Genomic DNA, 12,057 nt, shown 5'->3' on the forward strand with positions numbered 1-12,057 from the left:
TCTGTAGCCAGTCATTAGGTGATCTCATTAGTACATCTACCCCTTGCATATGGTTTCCCATACCATTTAAACTTGTTACTTCATAATTGCTATCTCCAACTTATATTATTCACCAGCCTATTGTTACAAATCTGTTAACCTTTTAAAACATTAATAGATATTTTATTACCAATCAAGTTTCAGGATTGCTTTCCATATAAATGCCTTATTGCTAAGTGTGTATCATCCCATTGATTCCTCTCAAATGTGCTGTGAGCAGCAGTTCCAAATAGCTAGTAACTCAGTAATATAACTTTACAGGTACATTTGGTACCTTTCCCTCCTCCACTCATAGTCATACCAGCTCATTAAACACTCGTGTAAGAACACAGGCTGAACCCTTCCTTTTTAACAAACTAGCAGTGTGAAATTAAAGGCTAAGCTTTTCTCTTTTAATGAGCTGGCAGTGCCACCTCCATAATCCGAGGGAGCACAGGGAGACAGTCATGAAACAATAACAGATGCAGTTTCTGATGTCTGACTTCAGGCATTTGTTTAAATGTTCCTATGTGCCTTTGTAGGTTTCCTGCTTAATTAAAGATTGGCACATTGCTGCACTGGTCCATGCTCCACACTGACCAAATTACCTCTTATAGGTCAAATGCTGGTTATTTAGAAGCTGTAATGTTATTAATATAGTGACAGATTGACATAACTAATAGGCAATACTGAAATATATAAAACAAATCTAAATTGCTACACTAAGATGGGAGAGATAACTAAGCCTACAACCAGTAAGTATTTATATTTCTATTGGTTTTATTCTAATAGGAATAAAATGTCTTTTTTTGTTCTGAGTCCAATGAACACCACTACCGTTGACTATTTAATTGGTACCAAGAATTACCCTAACTAGCAGAAATGTATATATCAGCAAACACAACAGTCCCCATCTGACTCCTGGCTGCTAGAATTATTTTCTTGCCCAACAGAAAAAACAAGAAGAGATAACCCTAAATAGATACAGTTTTAGGATCTCTCTTTACTGGATATTCATATAAAATGCACTATACAGCTGTGTCATGGGGCTGACTTTCCTGCTCCTTCCAGAGGGCAGGGTAGTGCCTCGAGTCTCTATATAAAGCTTCTTTAACACAGGGCCCCCTGGCCCAAGTCCCTACGCAAAGTTCCCGAGTGGCCCTTTAAGGCAGGGCCCACTGGCCCAAGTCTCAATGCAAGGTAGCAACTGTCCCTTTAATACAGGGCCTGCTGGCCCAAGTCTCAGTGCAAGGTAGCAACTGTCTCTTTAACACAGGGCCTACTAGCCCGAGTCTCTGGAGTCACTGGTTAGCCTTTTAAGGCAGGGTTGAAAGGCCTGTGATGGCAAGTCGCTGAGGCAGTGGGGGATGGGAGGGCGGGGGAAAGGGAAAGGGAGAAGAGCAGCACCCCTGGTAGGGGGACCCGGGCCCACCCTACTCCACCGGGTCCCAGCCCAGGGCCCCATGAGTGGCAGGACAGCCCACCACTCCCTCGGCAGGGAATCCATCCGAAATACATCAAGGTTCCCAGGGCAGGAGAGGCTGCTCCTGCACCCACCCTGGGCCACTTCCTACCTGGTCCAACAGGGTCTCCTTCCACGTTCTCACCTGGTCCTCTAATGCCCTGGTGGCTGTTCCTTCCCCATAGGCAGTAGTGGAGTCGTCTCAACGCACCTGATTGGCTCGGCTGTCTCCCCTCCAGGCAGCCGACTGGTACTGGTCAGGAGCGTACCTCTGAAGTCCTTCTCCTCTTGCAGTCAACCCAGACTGAACTTTGCCACAAGCTTTTATAGCTGAGCTACAAGCTGAGCATGCCCAGCAGGGTCATGGGGGCAGAGCACCTTTAAATAGGGTAACTTGGCTAAACCCTGTGAATTCAGTGTGCGGCTGGCATGCCCCGTCACATGCTGCCACAAAAAAATACAGCACTTACCACGATTTGCAGTTCTGTTATTCTTGATATATTAATACAGTATGACAAAGATTTGCAACAGTCATACTTTGTTATTATACCTGTTTCAGAACTACTCAAAATCAGCCAGATGCAATACATGCTATATCTCAGTGCATTCTAATAATTCTGTTGGAGTCAATCCAAAACAGCTGCACTTGAGATAGACAAGTTATACTAGCACCTCAGAAAATCAGACCACTTGATTAAGTTGTCTCAGTGCTTTTATTTGAAAATATTAGAAATTATAAAGTACTTTTCTTACAAGGACATTTAATTACTGTACAATAGAGAGCACAGGATCCTTATCCCCCCCCCCCCCTTTTTTTTAACAAATGGAGAAATTGAGAAATAGGAATATTAAGTAACTAGCCCAAGGCTAAATAGCAAGTCAGTTATACGGCCAAGAATAGAACCTTTATGTCCTGAGTCAGTACAATGCTCTATACACCAGCTCACTAGAGCAATTTAACAGACAGATCAGATTAGCAGAACTTCTTGCTGAATAGAAAGGCTAATATAAATTACAGTACCTGTATTCAAATGTGATGTATTAATATATAATATATCCTTCTTCAAAAGAAGTATTGAATTTTTAGCCCACTAATTTGAGATAATGTGTTAATTTAAAAACACAATTTTCCAATTAAATATTCTTTTCTGCCTACATAATTTCCCTAGTCATTTCAATCACATGAGATATTCTTCACCATTCTTTGCTGAATTGACATGTTGTGTTGCTATGTGCTATTTAAAACTGTCATCTTCCACTTCACAATAGTTGTATTTCAGTGCTGGGTGAAATAGCTCTCTCTAATATATATGCAAGGTAAGATGTTGCATAAATAGAAGGCATTTATTACTTATAATAATGATTATTATTCCCTCAGGACCAGTCTTCTAAGAATAAGCTTACCACTTTTCAGCTCATTGTCACATTGTGGAATATCCTCTTTCCCCCATATTATGTTCAGTATCACAAGTTATCTAACGTGGCAGTTTAATCCTGTTCCGTGGCATGATGCCCCAGCAGGAGAACTAAGAAAAACACTCCAGCTCTTTCAAAAATGTAGCTGCTGCAACTGTAGCTTTCACAATTTTCTGAAGAAAAAGAGACTGATATGTATATAGGGGAAACATCAAGCAGCTATCTGTGATTCCAAAATGTCTCTTCATAACACAAACTCTTCATGAGTTATATCCATGATGATAATGAACATAAGATATGATTAATGCATGCATGCAGTCTGGTATGTATGAAGAATAATATAATCTAGCAAAATACAGTACAATCAATCCAATTCTATCGCTGTGTGTAAAAGAGTACATCATCCTCAAAATTAGTTGACCAGATCAATAAGCCTTTCAAGTCCTGTATCTGAAACTTCAGCTCAGGGTTGGGGAACCTTAGGCACAGGGGCCGAATGCAGCCCCTGGCTTGCCTAGATCTGGCTCTCAAAGTTCAGGCTCTCTCCCAGAATTGAGGAGCCCATGCTGGCATTCCAGCCCCCACCCCATCCCACCACAAAGCTGGAGCACACAAAATCTACTAGTGTGGGCTCCCCTACACTCTCGTGTGCAAGGGGAATGTGGGGAATGTCTTTCTCCTTCTCAGTTGGGGGCCATGACTGTGAGGGTTGGGTTTGTTTTTTTGCTTCTCACTTGTGTGTGGCCCCTGACTGATTTTTCTGTGGGTCAGCAGCCGCCAACCCCCAAAAAATTCCCCACCACTGCTTTAGCTGCTACAACATAATTCCTGCCATAATGCTGATACAACATTACTGTAAGTATCAAACCATAATCTGACAGGACTGTCTCCATTTTAAACAAAATAAACCATTCACATTTAAAAGATAAGGATTGCATCCAGGCTTGATATTACCATGCCATGCTTAAGTTTTCATTTTCCATTTGGTTCTTAATTGGCCTCAAAGTGTATGCTATGTAGAGGCTTTGAAAAAAGCATAGTTCTAGCCAGCTGACGTTTAGTTTGGTTCACATTTTATGAACTGTTTACAAACATCCTGGAGCCTGCTGGCTTGTTTGGCTGTCCTTATGCGTGGAGCTGAACATTATGAAATGTAGACTGTTTTAAAAAAGCTTTCCTGTGGTATATGAAGTTTAATTAGAAAAGGTGAGGTAATTATATCTTTACATGGAAAGGCTTTTTGTAGAGAAAGGGTTTCTGATAAAATGGACTTGACATGTTTTCCCTCTCCTTTTGCTCAAAATGTCCATTTCTATTACGGTTTCTTTTTGTTCACCTTCCTCTTGTGGAGGCTTTTCTTCCATTACAGAGAGAATTCTGTAAAGGGCCATGATGTATATTGTACATAAATTGGCAAACATCTGGCAGAATGTCCATGGTGCTAGCTGTAGGGCATCTCCAGTGCTGTGAAAACATCTGAATCTTATTTTCTTGGAATCCCAGTGCTATTTTCAGTCATGGGTTGAGATTTCTTTTTAATGGTCCATTTAAGATCTCCTGATTGATTTTTAGGCTGGGAGAGTGGAGCAGAAATTCAGTAGAGTAGCCACTCTCACCAACCTTGCGGCTGTTTTAGTGTCAACTTCATTTCCGTCGAGAGGTGGTCTCATCGAAACTTCTCTATCCATTCAAAGTTGTACAATGTCCCTGTGGAGCTATAACAACTGTTACATGGAAGGATAATAGAGCAAAGTATTTAACTGTTCATATCATTACTCATTATGATAAGGGTCTAGTATTTATTAAAATAGAAAATCAAGCCAATCCTCCGCTACTTCTATTTTTACATTTTGTTAAAAACTTCCATCTATTTTTTAGTATCTTCTATTCTTTATTATCTTAAGCTCCCTTGTACATGTTTCTTTATCTCCTGGTCCTCTTCACTGCCACACCAACAAAATGACTTTTGTGTTATGCTCTTGTGACACAGTATCTCAGTATAAATGTCACTACATCAGGATATCAGCCCAAAACAGTCTGCACTCCAAGGAAAGAATGTGGGTGGCAAGAAAGAACCACCTCAAAAAGAATCAGCCAGCCCTCTCCAAATGCTAAGGATGGGACCTTGAGCCACACTCAAAGGCTACGTCTACACTGGCCCCTTCTTTGGAAGGGGCATGCTAATTTTGAACTTGGGAATAGGGAAATCCGCGGGGGATTTAAATATCCCCCGCGGGATTTAAATAAACATGGCCGCCGCTTTTTTTCCGGCTTGGGGAAAAGCCGGAAAAAGCGTCTAGACTGGCGCGATCCTCCGGAATAAAGCCCTTTTCCGGAGGATCTCTTATTCAAAGTAGGAATAAGAGATCCTCCGGAAAAGGGCTTTATTCCGGAGGATCGCGCCAGTCTAGACGCTTTTTTCCGGCTTTTCCCCAAGCCGGAAAAAAAGCGGCGGACATGTTTATTTAAATCCCGCGGGGGATATTTAAATCCCCCGCGGATTTCCCTATTCCCAAGTTCAAAATTAGCATGCCCCTTCCGAAGAAGGGGCCAGTGTAGACGTAGCCTAAGGGTATGTTTACACTACCACCCTAGTTTGAACTAGGGTGGTAATGTAGTCATCCGGAGTTGCAAATGAAGCCCGGGATTTGAATTTCCCGGGCTTCATTTGCATGTTGCCAGGCGCCGCCATTTTTAAATGTCCGCTAGTTCGGACTCTGTGCCCCATGGCTACACGCGGCACAAACTAGGTAGTTTGGACTAGGCTTCCTATTCCGAACTACCGTTACTCCTCCTAAGAGCCTGACCCCAGAATGGCCCGTCCTATGCTAACACCCGTGCCCTGGGAACTGGCTTGTAAAGTATTTACTTTCTTGGGTTCCCATTGCAAACTAATTATATTGATATATTATTTCAGCTCAGGCTTGGATCTCTGGAGCTTGAGTCTGCTGTCTACTGAATCCACTTGGCACAATTCATGAAGCACAGAATGGAGGTAAAGTGGCAAGACAGCAAGTGGCAAATTACCCTGTGCAGAACAACTCTCCACCAGCAGAAAACTGCTGGAAGTAGCAGAGCATGTCATGAGGAGCTGAAATCCCCTTTCAAAGGGAAGCTCAGATTGCAATGAGAAACTACCTCATGGTTTGTATTTTATATGGCTGGTTCACATTCAGTGGATTTGAAACAGTTTATATTTTTTTTCTAAGCTATCATCCTGATTGAGTTGCCTCCTGCTTGTCACCCACCAGGTTGTTGTGAGCAGAATCCATGTCTGTAGATCCTCATATGGTTCAAGCCTCCGAAACCTTAATGGATCCATCCTACTTCCCTAATCTTATTGTCTCTATGGCACTCTTAGGGCGCACACTCTGTACAGCATCCCATCTCCTGAGCTGGAATGCTGCTGCTGGGTTGCCTGGCCCCTAAGCATAGTGCTGTCAATTCAGACTCCCCTACCAGCGAATCCCAGCTAAATATATGAGCCTTCCGGTTTAGTGTTTAGCTCTCTCAGGATGTGTGTGGTAACTGTGAAGCACATAGTAAGCAAAAATACTTTTGTCCAGAGTATCTCATGGTTTCTCCTTTATACTTAATATAAAGCATAAAAGAATACAGATCATTTAGAAAACAATAAACATCCTAACCACAATGCTCCTTACTAGCCCCTGAGGAGTCCTAGGGGGAAATTTCTGGCCTCAGCAAAGTTGGCAGAGCTCTGCATACTGGTTTGCTTCTATCTCCTCTTGAGCTGGAGAAAAAAAGTTAAACTCCTACACAGACCAGCACCTCCCTTTCCGTAACTTTTATTCCCTGCATCAGGAGCCCCCTGCTTTTTCCAACTTACATAGGTGATCAGAAACCCTTCCCAAGTGGCTTCATTGCCAAGGTGAACACTAAACCAGTTGGTCTGCTTGGAAGCTATCTTATTATCTAGATTGAGCATAGGTTAGTGGTAGAGCATTGTAAGTTAGCCACTCTCTTTTGTTACTCTATTCCCATAAACCTTTGAAATTCAAACACAACATGCTGGCAAACTGGCAATAAAGAAGCTAAAGATCTGAACTTTCAAAATGGAGTTTTGTAAATAAAAACGGCATTTCTATTATAGCAGTTTTCATAGATTTTCTAAAAAATCTGGTCAAGGAATTATTTTTGGGAGGTTCTATGGCCTGTGTTATGCAGTAAGTCAAACCAGATCAGGGGTTGGCAACCTATGGTTCATGAGTCAAATATGGCTCACTAGGAAGCCAAATATGGCTCTTCTGGATCCCCAGCTAAGCCCTGCCAGAGCAGGGAGCCAGCACTGGTACTATAGCTTTACAGTCCCTCACAAGATTGGAATGCCAGCTCCAGCTTCCTGCAGGTGCGGGGGGAATGGTGAGAGAAAGCCCAGAGCCTCCCCACCTCCGGATCCAGTGTGTGGGGAACAAAATGGCTCCATGGGCTCCCCTTTTCCTTCCACTCGTATGTGGGGAACCATGAACCAAAAATGGCTCCATACACGTTGTCATTTTCTTTCCCCCAGGAAATACTTCCTGGAGGCTTCCCCTGCGAGTTCTTCCCAGCAAATGGGAGCAGTGGGAGGCCATTACACATGGCACGAAAGCAAGTAAGTGGCCGCCCAACACTCATGCACAGACACCACACACACAGTCCTCATTAATGCCCCCTGGCCAGAAACCCTTCCCCCAGCCCACTCCTGCCCTCTGGTCAGACACCCTACTTCCAGCCCACGGCTGTCCTCTGCCCCCTGGCCAGACAATCGACCCCCAGCCCACTGCCGCCCTCTGTCCCCTGGCCAGACAATTGACCCCCAGCCCGCTCCTGCCCCCTCCCCTCTGGCCAGACACCCTACACCCAGGCCTCACACCCTCACCCCCTCCTAACCCCACTTCCCACCAGATTCTGCATCTCCATCCCTATCCCATTCATTGTGAAGCCCTTTCCCCCACACTTAACCCCTCATTTTGGCCTCACCCCAGAGCCCAAGTGGGCCCACAAATCCACTAACCCAGGAATCCCAGAAGAGTAAATCTTGGCTGAGGCCTTGACCCTCAGTCCTCTCTGCCCCGCCCTCCATGGGGCTGGAGCACCAGGGGAGTGAAGTGTGTCAGTTGGGGGCCACATTAGTGAAGGTTGGAGGTGTTTGGAGGTTTTTTTTTTCTTTTTGCTTCTCGTGTGGTCCCCGAATGTTTTTTCTGTGCAACAGTGGCCCCTGGCCCAAAAAGGTTCCTCACTCCTGCCATAAATAAAGGCAATGTTGAAACCTTTTGTATTGGACATAATATTTTACTTTATTTAAAAATGAAGCCTGGTCTACAAGCTCCCTATTGGGGCCCAGCCCCATCTGGCTGCAGCATCATAACACTCCTGCACCTCCCCCACAAACCTTGTGCCCTGAGTCCATCATACACCCAAATCCCCTGCCCTGAGCCCCCAACCAAGACTCCTGAATACCCACATCACCAGCCCCGTGCCATAAGATTGACAGAAGACAGCCTGAATGTGTGCATGAAGCTGGATTTGACCAGTTACGATGTAACTTCAAAGAAAGGTGCAAAAAAGATGCAGCATCAGAAGTCACATTAAATAAAGTCTATAAATACGTTTCATTTATGCTATTATTAATCATCATGTCAACTATCAATAATATTAAGTTGTATATTTTCAGTCATGCAAATGGGCATTCTTATACCGCTCTTTGTCTTATACAGCCACTTGTTCTGAATTTTGATATAGTTTGGCTCTTTGGTTTGAAAAGGTTGCCGACCCTTGGACTAGATTATTGCAATGGTCCCTTCTGGCCTTGGAATCTATGAATCTATAATGACACTTCATTATAATTTTATAAGATCAAGTTTGTACAAACAGATTCCCAAATCACTGCACCAGCATTCGACAGTCTTAATATAAATTAATGCAAAAGTGGCATGCGAATGTGAGTGGCTCTCTCAGTTCAAGAGGTCTTCTGCCACATTTATTGGAAAAATTAGGAACAATTTAAATAATCACTAGCAAATCACTTTTTTCATAACTATTATGCTATTATACACACTGACAAGAAAACAAGAAGGCTGTACTATTCACAGGGTTCTGCTTCTCATTTAGGGGAGAAAGAGATGCCCTTTAAAACCAGACATTTATAACACAAGGGGGAGGTGGAAACTCGTTCTCTGATGCACACACAAAGGCTGTCAGGATGTTGAAATGCCACGGTTTCTCTGTGAGGACATGAAGTATTTGAAGAGTAAGTATATGAAAATTATCTAATGTAAAGTCTGAAGGGGTTTTTTAGAGGTGGTTGTGAAGTTGTGCATAGAATAGTCCTAGCCTTTCCATTTAGATTATGATCATGCTAATTAAGAGTGTTGAAAGGACTGACCAAGCAATTATTAACAGTAAGCATATGATCCAAGGAAAGATAAATGATATATTTCTCTGAGATTGCTTGCAAGGACATGTAAAAGTTGTATAGATCTTCCACCTTGCCTCTCCATCCTTCCCCTACCTAATATGGGCAATGGGATGAAGGTTACACTGATACAAACTTTCACTTTCTTTTATAAATGATTATTGTGACCCTAAGAACCAATCAAAGAAAGGGGTGTTATAAGAACATCCTGATCCTGATATGTACATTTTGGTTCACCAAAGAGTATCACGTGAGTAAGCCAGGATTACGCTAGTTGATAATATTATTGTGAAATGTATGTACAAATACTAAGCACGGATGCTGACAATATGTACTTAAACTCTGTATCAAGGCATAGTTGAAAAACAGGTTTTCTACCACATGAAGTATGATTGGTCACCTTCATATGATTGGTCTGAGGACTGGTGAGGGAGAGAGGCGAGAAAGCTAGACCTGCCCCTCCCCCCTCCCAAGCTGAACAACTGTGCCTAAGGCCCTGGGTGAGGTCCAGACCCCCCTAGTCTCCCTGCCAGGAAACAAGGAGGAGGAGCTAGTAGAGAATCCAAAAGACTGTGAGTAGTGCGAAGATCAGGGGGTTGCAGTAGATGTGTGGGACATTCTACCTCCTACCCAGTGTGCCTTTTGTGTCTGGGGGATGGACAAAGCCCATGAGGTAGACTGCAGGGCATGCTTTGGGGAGGCCCACTGTCACCCACTGGGAAGTCCCTGCAGTCTTCCTCATGGGCTTTGTCTATCCCCCAGACACAGAAGTAGGAGGGGAAGGTCAGAGCTTACTAGTCTGTTGCTGGTCAGGCCTCTGTGTGACCAAGCTGTGTAAATAGCCTGTTAATAGTGAGAAAACTGGTGGTGGGACACAGGCATAAAATAAAGAGCACTGGTATTGCACCAACATGGAGCATCCCTGAGTCTTCAAGGAATAGGGCCTTGGGCCAATGGGACATGGCATGCACCCTGTTGCATAGACTCTCAATCCTGGCAACACGAGAATCCTCACCGCTGTATATTTGTGAATCTCCTCCTTCTACCAAATGAAATCTTCTTAATCAAGAATACAGTTAGTAGGAGTGTGTCAAAGCAGATGCACCACATTGACACATTATGATGAAAATAGTAACATATTTTCTGTTGTGTATCTAGCTCTATATCAGTGTCTATATGACTACCTGTCATATATCTGTCCTCCACACCATATTATACACGTTCTATGTAAACCTCTCAATCAGACTTTGCTGCATGTGTTTTAAATCCTGTCAAATCAAACAATTTCACAGTTTCCTTGAGGCTAATTTTTTCCCTGGCTAGTGTCAAATTTATATTACATGTGAGTGGATCAAAGAATGTCATGGATTCAGTTTGTAGCTCAAATGTGATAATTGTTACTATCTTCACATGTATTAGATTACATCAGTTCACTTCATTTAGGGACTGCAGAGATTAACCATTCATGGGTTGTCTTTTAGAAGCCTTGATTCTAATGATTTCATGAAGAAAAGAAGGTAATTTGTGGTAATGATATAAAAAAGTAAAAATCCTTTATGTTCCTGAAAATTTCGGAGAAAACAAATTTCTCTTTCTTAACAATACATATTTTTTGATACACAATTAATTATTAATGGCCCCGGGGATTGAAACTCTCTACCTAGACACAAAAGAGTTATGTCATGCTAAGCGGCAGCATAAATTTCCTAGTGTCCCACTTATATGCTTCTGTCCTAACCTAGACAGGCCATCTCAAGCTTCAAAATGCATGGTTCCATGTCCATTACAACATAGCCCTTCAAATAAAATTCTAGTAAAACGGTTTACTATAGCTGCTCAAAATTTTTCAAATATCTAGTTTACTTGCCAAAAATGCTTGTTTTGATAAAACTGAAACTAGTCACAAATTTGACACAATTTTTAGGGCTAGATTCACAAGACTAGAGTGATGGCAGCAGAAGAGTAGAAGGAACACATCTGATAACTTTTAACCCAACACTAGTGACTGCTAGTGAAAATGGGGTAGATTCAGAAGCTAAAACAGGGATAGAAAAAGTAAAAATTATGTAGACATGTTGAATGTCTTCAAGTCACCAGGGCCTGATGAAATGCATCCCAGAATACTCTAGGACCTAACTGCGGCGATATCTGTCCATTAGCTATTATCTTTTAAAAATCATGGGAGAGGGAATGAGCAGGGACTTGGCACACTCAGGAAAGGCATGGGTAGGTGGCAGGGCAGAGTCTCAGGGGAAGGTGTGGCATGGGGGTGAGGCTTAGGCAGAGCAGGGGCATAAAGAGGTGGGGCAGGGAAAAGTAGGCATGCGACAAGTGGCGAGGGGGGGGGGGGTCAAGGACTTCCCCAGCTAGAAGGTAAGTCAGCACCCATGAGATACATTTTCACTACAAAGGGTTGTAAATAGTACTTACTTCATGTAATTTTTTGTACGAATGGTCACAGTGGGTCAGACCAACGGTCCATCTAATACAGTATCCAGTCTTCTGACAGGGGCCAGTGCCAGATACTTCAGAGAGAATGAACAGAAGAGGACAATGAAAATGATCCATTCCCTGATATCCAATCCTAGCTTTTGACAGTCAGAAGTTTAGGACCACCCAGAATGTGGAGCTGCATCCCTGACCATGTTGTCTAATAGCCATTGATGGACCTACCCTCTATGACCTTACCTACCTCTTTTTGAACCCAGTTATACTTCTAATCTTCATGACAATCCATGGCAACCAA

Source organism: Pelodiscus sinensis, chromosome 1 (genome assembly GCF_052426305.1).
Source record: "Pelodiscus sinensis isolate ZL-2025 chromosome 1, ASM5242630v1, whole genome shotgun sequence".
Classification (NCBI taxonomy): Eukaryota; Metazoa; Chordata; order Testudines; family Trionychidae; genus Pelodiscus; species Pelodiscus sinensis.